This window comes from Hydra vulgaris, chromosome 05 (assembly GCF_038396675.1).
Source record: "Hydra vulgaris chromosome 05, alternate assembly HydraT2T_AEP".
Classification (NCBI taxonomy): Eukaryota; Metazoa; Cnidaria; class Hydrozoa; order Anthoathecata; family Hydridae; genus Hydra; species Hydra vulgaris.
Window position 1 is genome coordinate 8,101,535 of NC_088924.1, and position 18,466 is coordinate 8,120,000.

At 29.2% G+C, this 18,466-nt stretch overlaps 1 long non-coding RNA gene across 1 annotated transcript; it reads right to left on the bottom strand.

The window, feature by feature from the left end:
- Window positions 1-8,055: 8,055 nt before the first annotated feature.
- Window positions 8,056-13,452, bottom strand: LOC136080511 (uncharacterized). The gene is made up of 3 exons (XR_010638498.1): window positions 13,368-13,452; window positions 13,011-13,067; window positions 8,056-8,740 (listed from the first exon to the last, which is right to left on the bottom strand). It is a non-coding gene; the product is annotated as an uncharacterized LOC136080511 (long non-coding RNA).
- Between the last annotated feature and the right edge of the window lie 5,014 nt (window positions 13,453-18,466).

Sequence of the window (18,466 nt, forward strand, 5' to 3'; positions counted from 1 at the left end):
CTGCCCAAGATGAGTATTTTTATCGAGACACCATCTCTAGCCTTTACTCAACCAAGAACCCCAAGGCAGGGGGTGTTTTAAATCGGAGTTGGCATCTCCTAGCCTTTGCCTAAAAAGGCGTATCCTACAAGGCAGCAGGACATGACGTATATCAAAAGGAGATTATAAATCTACTAATAATGCAAAGTTAGAAGGCAAAAATTAAGAGGAATTAAAAAAGGGTTCTTAGATAAAGAAGCAGAAAAACCTGTATCATTTTATGAATCTGCAGCTTTTTAAATAAAATTTTATTTTTGTTTTGTGATTTTCTCCACATAAGCTTTTTAGCGAATCAAATAAAGTTAAAAAAAGATATCTCCTGATAGACTTATTCTTTTTCTTTGAAATTTTCCCAGTTTGTTTAAAATATATTGGAAGAGGACAGGTAGCAGAATATTTATTTTTGCTTTTTTTTAAGTTTGTGTTTTTGTCATCAAACAGTGAGACCTTCACGATAAAACAAGGAACCATTATGGCAATCCCTATAACTTTTGAAATATTCCAGTTAAATAGATAAAACTGCTAGGGTATCTGAGTAAACATGTTAGTAGCTGAAATACCAAAGGGCATTAAAAAGGGTCATTTACTTCCTGAGAAATCTTTTGTTTTAAAAAACACACCAAAACAGGGAAAATGTTGAATAAATGAGACAAATTGTAAGATTTTTTTTTTTTTTTTTTTTTTTGTAATACTCTTTTTTTAGTAAAAAACAACATAAATAGACTAGTTTGAAAAATATAAAGTCAATATTGAAGAAATTCATTTGAATTGGGGTGGACCACCATAAGTATTTTTATAGATTCTAACAAAGTCTTCGATCAAATTTTTTTATTTAAAAAATTTAGTAAAATATAAAACTACTATTTGATAAAAAACAGTAACGGCGGAAGTGAAGGGGGCTAAACTGAATGTGATAAAATTCATAAAGTGGATCAAATGAAATTAGTTGAAAGCTTGTTTATCCCAAGTTTTAATAATGTTATCTAAAAATTGCTAAACCGTCAACTATACGTGAATTTAATTTTGCTGTTTTATTCTATATACCAAAAAAAGTAAAAGATAAAATTAATCAACAAAAACGATTGTATAATTGATTTTTTTATTATAAAAGATGTCATTCTAATAATTAAAAATGTCGATAATTTAAATAAAAAAAAAACATTAAACTTTAAAAACTTTTTAACCAAATATTTGCCAACAATGGCCTAACTGTTTGTATATTTAATGTCAGTTTCCGCTCATCATTTTTTTTCTACGGCAACGGAAAAGAGAAAGTTATCATGTGAGCTTACGTAGTATAATCTTTAATTTGTTTAAAGCAAAACTACGAATGCTGACCTGATTATTTTTTCCTTCTCTTTTCCGTAAAAAAAAAGAATAAATGGAAACTGACTTTCATCTTTGGTAATGACTATAAAAACAAACTTTCCAAAAAAGACCACGATGACAACCCTCCTGTAAAGATACAAGAAACGTTTTTTCAAAAGCTTGTTTACCGCGCATAAAAAATACTTATTCGTGAACTCTAAATACCTAGTTTTTGCCGTTAACACAGTAAAGTGAAATGTTGCCATAGATATAAATTTTAAGGACAGTAGAAACGCTATGCCATTCATTAGTTAGTCTGCCATACAAAATTAATTTATTCACCTACTTATGGAGTTTTGCGTAAAATTTTTCTGTAGAGAGTTAACAAAAATTAGGCGTTGTTAGCTACTGTCACGTTCACCCTATGTTTACACTAGTTACGCAAATATTCGAATTTGGATTTGAAGACTTTCTATAACTGATTGTTTTTTTCTTACTTGAGTCGTTAATAGAAATATTGTTTCGTTATTACAAGTATTAAGTCGTAATTAGAAGTATTAAATTACACTGGCTGACGGAAATACAACAAGTCGTTAAATAATTAGATAAAATTGGATAAAATAGAAACAAATGACCGTGAGTTTGAGGATTTTAATTTTCTTTTCATTTTTAGTTTTTGGATATTCTTTCTATAGAAAGCACGTATGATATGAGTTATTTTATATATTATAGTTGCATTTTGTTACTCGTTTAATAAACCAATTAATATATTCTCAAATAGTTGAAATGGTTGTTTTTTAACAGTACAATAACTAATATAAAAAACACATATAAAAATGACTTAAATAAATACTACATACTTAAACTTGAAAAATAATACCAATAAGAGAACAAGAACATTTAAATAAAGATTATTGGAACAACAGTGATAATAGATATAAACATAAGAACCACAATAATAATTAAAAATAATAATAAATAAAACAACAACAATAATAAAAATAAATAAAACAACAACAATAACAATCAATCAATACATTTCTGAAATAGTTGGTTTAATTTTAAGGTAATTGTCTACAAATAGTAAGATTACTAAGTAAATACCTTATGAAAATGATTAAAATAATAAAGATAATATTTATAATAATAATAACATTTTAGTTTAACAATAGTAATTATAACAATAAAGTAATTATAATAATTTAAATAAATCGGTATTATTTTTCATATAACAAACGTTTATACATACAAAGTTACAGTTACAAACAGTTATAACTGACAAACAGTTATAAACTGACAAAGCCGTAACCACTAACGATGAAATAATAACGATTATTGCTAAAAAAGTTATATTGATTTAATATTACTTTTAAATCATTAAATCATTATAAATATATTAATCATAGTTTTTATAATATAGTAAGCAAAAAATATTGCAAATATTTTAACCAAATAAATAAAATAAAATATAAACAGAAAAACTCTGAGAAAATCAAAACAAAACAAAATGTTACGAATAACATTACAAACAAAACAAAAAATTACGTTAAGTACATATGGCCAGTGCCGTCCCGAAAAGATTTTTAAGAGGAGGGGGGGGGGAGGAGTGACGTATCTGTTTTTTGCCAACTATAACAAAAAAAATTTTTTTGCCCACTAACTTAGCTAAAAAAAACAAAACATCGCTTTCCGAAATATACCGACTGCCAACTATAAATCCAATTTTGTCGACTCCAGTGTCCAATTTGCCGACTAATAAAATTCGTAAGGGGACTAGACACCTCTTCGCCCCCCTCCTCGGAACAGTCCTGTTTACGACAAAAAAACAACATCATAAGATTAAAAAATAATAAATAAATAAAGAAATAAAAAATTACAATATACGGTAGAATAAAACATATATAGTAAACGGCTAAAATGAAAATAAAAACAAATAATATATAACTGTATCAAAAATTTATACCACTGTTAAAAAATAAATAATAACTAAAACATAAAACAAATGACTAACAAAATATAATAAGTAAAATTATGTAAGCTAAAAAACTGAAGAGAAAAAAAAAATCATTCGTACCAGACTGCATAACTAAAGAATAAATCGTAAATGAATAATCCTAAGAAACATATGGAAGAAAACTAAAAAAATATATGTAAGAAAACTAAAGTAATATATGAAAGAAAACTAATGAAATATATGAAAAAATAAAAAAAATTTAGTGCGCCAATCTTATTCGTTGCTTTTTTCCGACATTTAAAAAGATTTTTTACTTTCTTTCCATTCTTTTTATTTATTTCATTCATTAACTTTTTATTAACTTCTATTTTTATTACTTTTTTCTTTCAGATATTTCTTTTTCTTTTCTTCTTTTAAAACATTTATTTGTTCTATTTTTTTGTTGATTTATTTTTCGTTTGATTTACAAATTTTACTTTTTTCTTCTTTAAAAAAGTTTTTTTAACCGTTAGAATAAAGCGTCCGCCATTTGCGATGTCATTGCAAAGCAACGACATCGCAATGGCGATGTCGTTGCTTTGCAATGAAAATAACAAGTCAACATTAAAATAACAAGTCTAAACAAAACTAAGTGTTTTCTAATGTGTTATTATGGTCAGTTCGTACTAGGGTTTCTCATTTCCGGTAAATTTAGCATCCCGGGATTCCCGGTAAGCAACTTATTTATCCCGGGATTTCCCGGCATTATTTTTAATATAAAGACAAGCGGCTTCTGACAAACTTATATTAGCACGCTAATCTATATTACTATTTAAAATAAAATATTGTTTTAAAAAACATAAGCAATCAATAGATTTGTCACTTAATCATGAACGAATTTTTCCCATAAATAGACTTGTGGCAGAAAAAGCTCTTTCTGATTCAATCGATGTCGGCTTGATGGTCATTAATGTGGAGTATATTCTTTCTAAACTTTCGCTACGTTTTCCAGTTGCCTCAAAAAGTTTGATTTCTTTTGTGAGGTTTTTTAAATTGCTAATGTCTTCTATAGCTGCTTTTTCTACTTGTTTTACATTACAAATAGTCGCATCCAATTTTTGTCCAAGTGTCAAAATACTTTTGCCTAATAAATTTGGAGCAACAGGTTGAGATATTGACGGGTCAGAAACCACGCTTTCATTATCACGACTCACTTCAACTATTTCATTATTTGATGAACTAGTGCTTGCATGCTCTATGTACAACCTGGTATAATTTTTTTTTGCTGTTGCTTTTAATGCATGTTTGGACGGTAAGAGTAGTTTGGAGTTGATATTTGATTCCTGATTATAACTAATTGGGTTGTTTAAAAATTTTAGTAGTCCAATTAAACTGGCATTTCTCCGTTCTTCAATTCTCTGCTGCACAGATTGAAGAAGTTTATTAGCTATCAAACTTTTTTTCTTCGCCAAATCATCCAAGATGAATATCATAACACCTTTTGCGTCAAGTAGAGTAGCATTATTTCTACCAAGTCTTTCTATTCCAACTTTTATCGGTTGCAGAGAAATTGTTATGGCGTTCATAATCGCATATTCATCTTCGGAGATATTCAGAACTTCTTTTAAATTGATCATTGCTTTTAGTATACATGTCTTTACTTTAAGGAATCTTTCTAGCATTGCAACAAGACTATTCCACCTTGTTTTGACAACTAATATCAACTTCAGTTCTTTATGAAACATAGATTTTACGTAGATTTGTAAAACGTTATTTTTAAGAGATGATTTGCGGAACATTCGTACCACTTTTCGAACCTTCTGAATTGTTAAGGTTATATTTACGCTATTTTGTAAATCATCAATAAAAGTAACGACTGTTGAGCTGTATGACTCATCATTACAGTCAAAGACATCATCAAACTCATCGTAATCACTCAAACTTTCATCGGAATCTTGCAACTGCGATTTAATATATTTTGCTGAAGAGCCTGACTTTTTGTAAAGAACATCACATACTGCCAAATGAAGTCCGTGGGCATAACACAGCTGATGTTCAATTCCAATTAGCCATCCAAATTTTTTCATTACGGATGCTCCGTCAGTGACACTAGCTATGATGTGCTTTTTAATTGATAAATTGAAATCTGACAGTTTATTTTTAACCTGATCGACTATTTTTTCTGCAGGAAGTGATCCAGCTATAGGAGTCAATCCCAGGTTCCAAAACTTTGTTAATAAGTGTAAATTTACATTTAAATAATGTCGATTTTTTAAAGACGTATACTCGTCTAACAATAAAGAAAATCGCGACCCGCTAGTATTTCTTTTGTTACCTCTAAAACCACAGTTTGTTTAGCTAAATCATATTGTTTTTTTAACATACTCATGACATGGGATAGATTTTTTGGTAATAACATGCCTTTTTCAGACAATGATTTTCTAATAAATTCACTTTTTGTTATGGCATTGACATGGTATAACTAAATTGAATCGTAAAACAACTAAAGGTAAAGTTATAAATATTTCTTACATCTGTATGTTATCTTACATATGACTTTATGTCTTTTGTTTGCCGTTTTTTAAATACAAAAATTATTAAATATTTTATTACAGAAAAAGTTTAACTTTTAAATTATTTAGAAGTTTAAAAATCAAGCTTACTGTTTTCGTCGCAAGAAATCTTTTTTATATTTTATAATAACGAGAAAAAAGAAAACATCGCATTGCAAATTGCAATGCAATGTTTTCTTTTCGCAGTTTATTTTATTTTGCAGTTTATTTAGAAATGTTTTTTCTATTTTAGATGATGTTGCTAAGCGATCTGCAGTCAATAATCTTTTGAAAGCAGAAAAACTCAGGTAGACATCAATAGCAAGTTAGTCCAATTTCTGGTATTTGTGTTATTTCTATTTATTCATTGCGAATGTTATTTTAATACGTTCTTGAAAATGGTTATAGTTATATTTGTAACTTTATGTTTCTTCATATATTTTTCTCTATTAGTGTTGAACAAAGAATACGTTAATTATTTGAGATATGGTTGAAATTTGGAAAGGAAATAAAAATTGTTTCACTCTAAATAATAAATAGATTTAAATGAGGAGGCTGAATAAGTGCGAATTTCATAACTGCGAATCTGCATAAGTGCGAAGCAGTTGCAAAGACTGGCATAAGTGCGAACTGGCACAAGCGCGAACTGGCATAAGTGCGCCGAAAGAATTTGCAAACATTGGCGTAAGTGCGAACTGGCATAAGTGCGAACTGGCATATGTGCGAATCAATTGCAAAAACTGGCATAAGTGCGAACTGGCACAAGCGCGAACTGGCATAAGTGCGCCGAAAGAATTTGCAAACATTGGCATAAGTGCGAACTGGCATAAGTGCGAACTGGCATATGTGCGAATCAATTGCAAAAACTGGCATAAGTGCGAACTGGCACAAGCGCGAACTGGCATAAGTGCGCCGAAAGAATTTGCAAACATTGGCATAAGTGCGAACTGGCATAAGTGCGAATTGGCATAAGTGCGAACTTGCCAATTCGCCACTTATGCCAATTTGCACTTATGCCAATGTTTGCAAATTCTTTCGGCGCACTTATGCTAATTCGCGCTTGTGCCAGTTCGCACTTATGCCAGTTTTTGCAATTGGTTCGCACTTATGCCAGTTCGCACTTATGCCAGTTCGCACTTATGCCAATGTTTGCAAATTCTTTCAGCGCACTTATGCCAGTTCGCGCTTGTGCCAGTTCGCACTTATGCCAGTTTTTGCAATTGTTTCGCACTTATGTCAGTTCGCACTTATGCCAGTTCGCACTTATGCCAATGTGTGCAAATTCTTTTGGCGCACTTATGCCAGTTCGCGCTTGTGCTAGTTCGCACTTATGCCAGTTTTTGCAAGTGATTCGCACTTATGCCAGTTCGCGCTTGTGCCAGTTCGCACTTATGCCAGTTCGCACTTATGCCAGTCGCACTTATGCAGATTCGCAGTTATGAAATTCGCACTTATTCAGTCGCCCCGGAAAAAAGAACTTCACAACGTGGTGTTATACAGTGTAAAATTGTGCTTTATTGATCTTTGCAGAATAGTAATAACATTGTGAAAATGTTAAAAAAACGTTAAATTACGTTTTTCTTACAACGTTTTGCCAACGTCGTCAAAATTACGTTTGCCTATGTTTCATTTCTACCATTCTTCCAACGTCTAAACATCGATAGAAAAGACATTGTCTCAATATCATTTCAGTCAGAATATAACGTTTACCTAACGTCTTTATAACGCCTTTTTTCTTAAAATTTAACGTTGCTCTAACGAATTTCCGACGTCATTTAGCTCAAATATAACGTTGTTACAACGTCATTTTTTCATCGTTGCAATAATGTTAGCTAGATGACGTTTTTCTGCTGTTTCATTTAAAACATCATACCAACGTCTTTTCAACAATACGGAAGACGTTGGAACAACGTTGTTCCAATGTAATACTTCTTATTTGGCTGTAATTGTAATAAAAACCATTTGATCAAATCAATTTAACAATTAATCCCAATTAATACTAATAATGAAAGTCAATAAAGTAAAACTTGTTTAAATAACATAAAGTATAACTTAAAACACATTTTAATACATTAATGATAATTTAATGCAAATGCCTATGCAAAAAAATAACACATACTGTGTTTTTAATTATTTGTCAACAATTGTCAGTCTTAATTGGCACATTTCTATGGTAAATATTGAAAATAATAAACAGTTATGTATAATAAAGTCAAAACAATATCGAAAATAATAATACATCTTAAAATTAAATCGCATTAAAACTACTCTACAAATCAAAAAATTAAAAGAATTAAAGTCTTTACAAAATTTGTTTAGTTTTAAATAGGATTCTGTACAATCCACAACTGACCAGTTTCCTGAGTTCGCCTTGAGCTGGTACTAACTTGACAATCATTTAATTCTAAAACTCGCGATGTGGCTTTATTTTGAAACAAAACTCGATTCGTAATGGATGGCCAACTAGATTTAATCCATTTCTGAAAATTTCCACCATTACACACATGTGTATACACATTGCCGCTCCCATTGCTATCCAAACAGCGGTTTGTTGCTATATTTCGTATTGTATAAGCAAGTTGTCCAACGTAAGTAATATCCCATCTCTGAAAGTTGTTAGAGGTCATTCCTTCACTCATGTAAACATTACCTTTATGATTACTGTCCAAGTAGTTCTTTGGAAACTTTTTATACGTAGGAACTATCCGGAGCAGTCCATCAAACACACTATTATAACAAGACATTGGCATATTTGTTAATATGTTTTTTACCTCTGCATTTACTGACTCGAATGAAATTAAGCCGAAGAGGAGAACAAATTTGATTAAAATATTTGTAAGCTGCATTATTTTTATTTTTTTTATTTTGTCTTTATTGAGTATAAATGTGTTTCATGTATTGTGAAAATCTAAAATAAAATAAATTAAAATAATGTTATGTTGCCCGCGCAATCTGGGTTCGTGGTATCTGAAGCATCTTAAAAAAACCAAACTACTCATAAACAGTAAAGCGTGGTTGCTTTTAAATTTTAACATTAACATTACAATTCAAAAATCGTTTTTATAATTTTTTCGTTATTTAAAAAGAGTTCTTTGTACAAAATAAAATGTAAAAACAAAGTACAAAATCGCTTTTTGTAATTTTTCTCTCCACTGTGTGATTGATCAAAATAAAATTAAGAAGTATTTATTGATCAAAAAAGAAATATTTAATATATTTGTATGTGAAATTGTTTGTGAAATAACTTGAAAATTGTAACTTAAACAACATTATAATTAACATAATTAACATAAATATAATAAATGTTCAATTGAACTAGTTTTATATGCTATGCATTCTTTTACTACTTCAGGAATATTTACGATTTGATTAAATTTTAGTTAATAGTCATTTAGGTCCCTTGTCTCAGCTGGAGTCTTAAGGCATATTTTTCTGCATTTGCAAACATTTGAAAACTCTTTAACTCATTTAAAACATTTTAACTCTTGTCAATAAATGAGTTCGTACTTGGTGGAGTACCATTAAAGATAAAGAAACTCAACAAACTAAAACTTGTTCTTTCAATGGTGTAATTAGTAAGCATTAGAGTTATGTGCAGGTTCATTGCAATGTCACTCCGTTTTTGTACTTTTTTGTCAACAAGAAACATTACTGAAATACTTAGGTCTAAGAGTGTCTCATTAGAGATTTAATAAGAAGTTTTTCTTGGTCAGGTTTGAGTTTTGAATACCTTCTTCAAAAGTGTCTTCATATTCTAAAAAATTTTATGCTATGATATAACCTAGAAATGTTTCATAGAAACAAAAAAGTAATAAAAAGTTAAACTAAAATTTTAAAACGTGTAAAATGTAAATATCGTACCAGATATAAAACAATTACAGTAATTCTAGCCCTTATAAACCACTCAATGTAAAATACAGCTGTAAAAAATACCTAAAATAAATTTTGTTTTTCTTAAAATCAGTCATCGCTGACTAGAAGAAGATAAACTTTCAGAAAGTATATTTCCTTTGCCATAAATATAGCATAATATTTTGGCCCAGGCTTTCTTAGACGGTACTGCTCATCACCAGACAACACCATTGTCGATTCTGCTAACTTCAGATAACCAGGTTTGCACCTATCTTAAATAACACTATATAAATAAAAATAGAACGTTAATTAACTTTTTTTTTACAGAGTTTTTAGTATCCTCAAAAGTTTAATGGGTTCTTCATTGTTTTTGTCAAGACAATGTTTTGAGAAAACAATAAAGCTTTCTTTAACTGTTCCTGCAGCCAGCTATCAAAAAGATTTACAGTTTTTACTTTTTACCCTATAGAATTGTGATTAAATTTTTTTTCAGTTCCATTTTTCAACAAAAGATTATTCAGATTACTTGTTTTAATGCTCTGATAAAAATTTCAGCAGTGAGCAATATGTCTTTCATATATGTAATGTTTGCAAGCTAGGAGAATTAGAGTTTTGTCTGGACATGTTGCTAACCTGATGCATGCAACTCTTTTGTTACCACCATTTGCAGAAGTTGTATTGAAAACGCATCCTTTCAATATATAAGAAAAAAATTGTATTTTTCTGTGTTTTTCCAGTACAAGAGTTATGATGAGAAACCCCAAAAAACAAAAAACATCAATTCTGATAAAAGCAACAAATCTGTCCATCAGTTCTGATAAAAGCAACAAGTCTGTTCATCAATTCTGATAAAAGCAACAAGTCTGTCCATCAATTCTGATAAAAGCAACAAGTCTGTCCATCAATTCTGATAAAAGCAACAAGTCTGTCCATCAATTCTGATAAAAGCAACAAGTCTGTCAAGTCAATAAACATTTTTTTTTTCCTATTTGCTACATATTCGCAGTCAAAATGATATTCACTACTTATAAAAGGCCTAAACAACTAGTTCAGGTAAACATTTTTTATGTTTGGTGTGTTGTTTTTACTACAAATCTCAACCATTTGTTTATTATTTACAATGTAATTATTTCAAGAGCTTATTACATTTAAATATATTAAATTTTCTTTGATAAGTTTTGATCAATAAATCTCAAAATGAGGAAAAATTACACAATCTATCAAAAAATATAAAAGCTGAAGGTCAGTTAAAAAAAACAACTAATTATATAAAGAACTCTATCTTTAGCTAAAAAAAACAACATAAAAGCAACAAGTATTTTCTGAAACTAATTTTATACATGGTTTCAAATTTTCTCAACATCAGTTTAATAAACAGAATATAATCGTAACGCAAAAATGCTTAAAAAACGCATTTTTTTAAATTTTGTCGGTCTTTATTACTTAAATATTGTAATAAATTATGCTTAACATTGTAATAAATTATGTTTAAAATTGTGATAAAGTATTATTATAAGTATTAAAATTATGATAAAGCTTAACATTGTAATGAATTATGCTTAACGTTATAATAAATTATGCTTAACATTGTATTTATATTTCTTTCTGCTATGTCAAACAACAATAAAATTAAAAAAAAATGTAATGAGAACATTTGAAAAAAGGGCTAAAAGAAGGCAAAAAACGACCTTTGCACCTTTTGAGGGAAGTCGTAAAAAATGGTTTAACCATGAAAAAAATTTTTAATAAACAATATCATGGTTTGGACATGGGAAATCTTCTTGTTCAGACACCCTCCCCTTAAAACTTCCTGAACTGTTTATCGAGAAAACTAAACTTAAAAGAGAATACTTAATCAACTTTTTAGGTATAATTCTTAATGAAAGTGTAAGCTGGAGTAATCATATCTAAAAAGTGAAAAAGAAAATATCTAAAATTATTGGAATTATGTATAAATCGAAGCATCTTTTTCATACTACTTGTTTAAAAAATATTTATTTCTCTTTTATTTGCAGCTGCATCAGTTACTGTAACATAATTTGGGCGAGTACTTATTTAACAAAGTTAAATGCAATTTAAAAAACAAAAACATGCATGTCGTTTAATATTAAACGCAAGCAGTTACACCAGTGCCAAACCTCTACTAAGGGAACTTGGAGTTCCGAATATCTTTGAAGTAAATATTCCTAACATACTACTATTTATGTTTAAGTTAAAGAATCTACAACTACCAAATGCTTTCCAATATCAATTGATTCCTATAAACCACAAATACCAAACCCAGTACTCTATTAACTGCTTTTTTCATACCTAAAACTTTATTAAAACAAGCTGACCTTTTAATATCTTGCCAAGGGCCACGATTGTGGAACTCAATTCTAACAAGTAATATAAAGACTATAACTTCCAATCTACATTTTAAACGTGCAACAAAACAACACATATTCAATTTTGATTATAAACAATTACTTAACTAACTTACTTTTAAAGCCTTTATTTAACCTTATTTGTTTAATATCTTATATATTGTCGCAATACGTTTTTATTTTATTTTTTCAACATGTATTTTTCTTCAATATGTATGGATTTCAAAGTTATGTTATTATATTGACGTAAAAAAAAAATTAAATAAAAAAAAAATTAAAGCATGTGAATATACAAGATTATATTTAAATTTGTAACAACGGGGCATGAAGGAAAGACCATGTCTTCTGCCAGCTCCAGTCGGAATTTTTCGAAACTTTATATTGCTATGTAGTAAAACATTGTAAAGCTTATTTCAAAGGACGAAATAAATAAATAATGTAAGTTAAAAATCACGGTTTGGATATGGGAAAAAATGTATGTTAAAAATAAAAAAAGGATTCTGTTGAAACACCCTAGTATTCATTTATACAACACCATATCAGTAATTATGCATCAAAATCTAAAAACAAATTTTTTAGATTTTTTTTAGATTTTTATGCATAATTACTGATATGGTGTTGTATTAAAATACACGTGCATAAATTCTCATACTACTTCGACATCACGTAAAAAAGAAACGGCAGACCTGAGGCCGTATTATCATCTCTCCGTTAAGCTTAACGGAGCGTTAGTCAAATATTTCTTTTAAATTACATTAATAAAAAATTTATTTAAAATTATAATTTTTTAAACATAAATGTTTTATTTTGGTATAAGTTTTATTTTAACGAATTTATATAAATTTTCATCATTTCTTTACTTAGAAATATTGTAATAAAATTTCAGACAAAAGCTCCGGTAAGCTTAACGGAGAGATGAGAATACGGCCCCTGAACACGGAAATTATTAGAAATGCTTACTCCAACGAAAACCATTAGTTGATCATACCAAACCTTCAGTATGTATACTTCCTGCACCTATTATATATATATTAGGGTTATGACTTTTTTTCAACCCCATACTCTTGTACTGAAGTTATATATATATATATATATATATATATATATATATATATATATATATATATATATATATATATATATATATATATATATATATATATATATATATATATATATATAATATATATAATAAAAAGTTATTTTTGATAAAAATCTACATGCTAATAAAATTTATAATAAGATTATTCAATACTCTCAAGTAAATTAGTTTATTTTTGTATTTATAATTAAAAATAAAATTACTGTATTTAATACCTTCTTACATACTTTTGTTACATACGTTTTGTTTGTTACATATTTTTTTTTTTACACACTTTCGTTTCACATTTATAATAAAAGAATGTCAAAACTTTATTAAATAGCGATTACGCAATTAGATTAAAGTATCAAATTCAGTTTTATTTCACAGCAATTTGCGCAAGTAGCAAGTTATTTGATTCATTAAGACGACAAACAATATGATTTACGCTGTACTAGGCTGGATTACGCAAGAAGTAAGTGATTTGATTCATTAAGATGACAAAGTTATTTACGCTGATAGTAGTAATTGCAAACAAAGCGATTTATGAGTGAAGTACAGAAGCTTTATTCGTATTTCGAGAAAAAAAGTTATTAAAAAATAATTAATTGGGGAAACTTTTTGCTAATCAATTTTTGGAATCAAAGATTTTTTTTGAAATTTCCCATAATTTTTAAAAAATATTTATTCACTAACGTTTATAGGGATCTAAATTAGCTTATTTTGTAAAAATATCAACTTTGAATTATTTTAATATGAAGAAAGCTTTAGAGTTGGTTTTGTAAAAAAAGTATCACACAAAAGCCGATCAAAGTCTACTTGTGTATTGATAATGAGTGTACTGTTTGAGACATAACTATGAAAATAATGTTTTCTAGGTCATAAACAGGGGCGCCGAGAAGGGAATTTAAAGGAACAGCTTTTTCCTGGGGGCAAATGTCCTAGGGGCGCTAAATTAAAGAAAGGTTTCTTGAAAAATAAAAAAAAAGCGCCTGAATTTAAATGTTTGTTATTGCAAATAATACTTTTTTTTTGCACTTATTTTTTTCTTGCTTAGTCTCAGTAACCACGAATAGGAAAAAATCTGGTCTATAGCCTTTTTATTTACTCAACTCTTTCAACAATCTGTTTATTTACACAATTTGTACGTTTGCGTCAAACTATTCGAGGAGTTCTAGGAGAACCATTTAAATATAAACTCAGGTTATAAGAAAGTTGTAACAATATCTTTAAGACTTTACATTTAAAAGTATTATAAATAACTTAGCTTTTTTCTCATTTAAATAAAAAAATATTATAAATGTATAAAAAATTTTTTTTTTGTTTGATTCTTGAATTAATAAATGTGGTGGTGGTGGTGGTGCAGGGAGGGGGGAGTTGGCGTTTTTTAAATATTTTTTATAATAAAAGTATTTATGAAGTATTTATTTTAGGAATTTCATTTGGGTGTAATTTCTCAACAAAATAATTGCCCCATGTCATCTTGTGTCAGAGTAAAATGGGACAACACACAGTGGAGTATTTGATCAAAAATATCGATCAAAATTAAATTGTTAAAGTTACCGCAACAACATGAGTTTTTTAGGGACTGTTTATAAATGATGTCAGTAATTTTTCTCAATTTTTGGCTACTTCTCCCCCTATGTCAATAGGGGGAGAAGTAGCCAAAGAGTGGAGTGTATTGATTTTGACAACCAGAACGGTTGTCAAAATCATTACACTCTAAATTCGATGAGCTTAAACGGGACCAGTAATTATTAAAAGTAACTTACCATATATTTAATTATAATTTACTTTAATTATAATATATTCTTTATTTATTTTTGTATGTTCAAAGGTAAATGTCTTTTCTAAACCATTCAAAATAGGCCGAGAACTTCATTGTACACCAACAGAACGCAACATTATTTTGAAGCATCATAGAGAGTGTAAATTTTACTCATATATACAAAATATTCTCGGATGTTCAGCAAAAATGATTTCAAATTCCATAAATTATGAAGCAAAAGTTGAAATACGAGGTGGAAAACGTAAGACTACCGCACAAGAAGACCGAAGAATTGTAAGATATGTTAAAAACAAACCATTTTCATAGGCCAAGCAAATCAAAGATGATCTTGAATTAAAAGTGAGTGACACGACTGTATATAGAAGCTTAAGAGAGAACAGTTTATATGCTCACAAAAGGTTCTTTTGTTAACAAAAAAACAAACTGCTTAACGTTTGCAGTTCGTAAACCAACAACTGAATTGGCCCATCAAAGAGTGGCGCAACATATTATGGACCGATGAATCGAAAACCTTTCTTTATGTTAGTACGGTTAAAGACAATATGGAAGACTAACACAGAATTCCAAAAAAATCATACCATTAAGTCTGTAAAACATGGTGCCAAAGGAGCCAAAGCCATGGTACAGAGCTGCCTTTCACACAATGGTGTCGGCCCTATTTATAAGATTAATGGTATTATGGATCAACATATTTATGTCAACATCCTCAATAATGTCATGCTGCCCTATTCTGTTGAAGATTTCCCGCTAAAATGGGTCTTCCAATAAGTCACACACTAGTCGCAAGGCAAAGGAGTGGTTAAAATCAATGGGGTTGAGGTTATGGAGTGGCCTGCTCAGTCATCCGACCCCATTGAAAACTTATGAGAAGACATTAAAAAAGCATTTTCTGCTTTTAATCCAACTAATTTTTAGCAGGTAGCAAGAACTATTCAACAAGCTTCGTACTCAATACCCGCAGAAAAATATCGACGCCTTGTTGACTCAACGCATAAACTTTGCGGAGCCGTTATCCAAACCAAAGGTTTTGCAACAAAATACTACGGGTAAATATTATTACATTAAACTTATTTTTAACTTTTTAATGTTAAAAAATCAAGTATTTTAAGGTTAAACTCTAGACAAATTATTTTTTTTCTCCATTTTCAGAGACCACTGCTAATTCAATGAATGCAAATTTTTTTAGAATTAGTGAACAAAAATTGCTCAATAGTATTTAAAAAATTTCAGGTACTGATATTTTCATGCTCACAGCCATATATATATATATATATATATATATATATATATATATATATATATATATATATATATATATATATATATATATATATATATATATATATATATATATATATATATATATATATATATATATATATATATATATATATATATATATATATATATATATATATATATATATATATATATATATATATATATATATATGTCAGGCTTTCTCCCATCGGAAACAAGCTGGTATATTCCATTTTTAAAAAACTCTTGAGTTTGGTAGCTAATAAATTGAATTAACTCATTTTTGAGATCTTCTCTATTTAGAAACTGTCGATTCCTCATATGATTATCCAGGGCCAAAAACAGGTAATAGTCGCTTGGCGCAAGGTCTGGTGAATACAGAGGGTGAGGTAGAATCTCCCATTGTAAACGTGCTAAAGTTTCCCGCGTGAATTTTGCGGTGTGCGGTCTGGCGTTGTCCTGGTGAATAGAACACCTTTTCTGTTTGCCAAAACTGCTTGTTTTTGGTAAAGAGCAACCGAAAATCTGTCCAATTGGGCTGAGTATATCTCAGCAGTCATGGTTTGTCCACTTGGTAGCAACTCATAGTGAACGATACCTGCTGTAGTCCACCATACACACAGCAAAACCTTTTGTTGGTGAATGCTTGGTTTAGGAGTCATCGGTACTGGATCGTTACTGGCTAGCCAATGATATGTTCGTTTTTTTTTGCAGTACATAATCGATTTTTCGTCGCACGTCAATATCCGGTCAAAAAACGGCACTAAATAGACCGTTCCCTCTATAGAAAAAAACCGCGGTGCATTTTGGTCTTTGTATTCACCGAAAATAAACAAATTATCAAAACATATTATCATGTCAGCAATAAAAAAAGTTGATAGCTATGAAACTAGTTTGGAAAATGATTCAAATACTATTGATATTGATCCATGTTTTTTTAAAAACATTTCAATCGCTACTCAACCATTATTTTGAGAAATATCTAGTCAGTTTAACCAAATAGATGCTGAAGAAGTTGTACAAGAACAAATAAGCTCTTGGTCAAGCTGTCTTTCCTTACTACCTAATATAAGCCAAGAAAAAATACACAAATATTTAATTATAGACGATAGTTCGACTGATTTCGGAGCTAGAGGTGCTTCAAAGCATAAAATCTCTGGGTATCAGCTATTTAAGGAGAACTTCGTTAAAAATTTAGTTGTAAAACCTAATGTCAAGATTGAAATAAATTCTTTTCTTGTTAGAGCTAACGTTTCAGCTTCAATGAAAAAAAATCAGTACCTTATTTATGTACATTTTTGTCAAAAAGAAGGAGATATTTTGTATGCTAAATGTAATTGTAAAGCTGGTATGGGAGGATGTTGCAAGCATGTTGCTGCAGTATTATTTCAGTTAAATGAATATAAGCAATTAAATTTAAACTCTGTACCATTCGATAAAACATGCACAGAAGTGTTACAACAATGGCATGTTCCTGTTGAAGGAAAAAATTCAGAACCAATTAAGCTTTCTAAAGTTTGAAAAGAGTGATTTAGAAAAGGATTTAAACAACTCACGAAAGCGTCCTTTTGTATCAGGAAATAGAAACTTTTGTGCAACCCCAATTTTTGCACATAATCCAAGCGATAAAAAAATTAAAAAACTGTCTGATAGTTTATATAATCTAGGTGAAGGAATAGCATTTGCAAATCTTTTAAAAGGAAACAATTATTATTCCACGTTTTACTATGAAACATCAATATCTGAATATCAGCTAAATGTAAAAGAACTCTATTTAAATTCTGATGTCATGTTTAATCTTGTTGATAACATAATTAATGGACTTGAAGTAGAATTCAGTGATTCATTTGAATTTGATGAAACTCAATTGATGTTTATTTCAAAATATTTAGTTCTATCAAAAGAGAAAATAAAGACTTTGGAAAGAGCTACTTTATCACAATCTACAAGTTTATGGCTTGAAGAAAGAAAAAAACGCTTGACATCTTCAAACTTTGGTTTGTTATTAATAGACAAAAAAGTATATTTCCTGCCTCTATTTTGAATAGAATTTTGAAAAACAGTAAAAAAAGCTCTTGCAACAAAGCTTGTAATTGGGGTAAAATAAATGAAAATGAAAAACCGCAATAAAAAAGTATGAAAATATAAAAAACGTATCAGTAACGAGATGTGGATTTATCATAAACCCAAAATGGCCTTGGCTCGGTACAAGCCCTGATGGAATTGTATTTGTAAATGAAAAAATAAGGGCTGTTGAAATCAAATGTCCTTATTCAAAAAAAGATT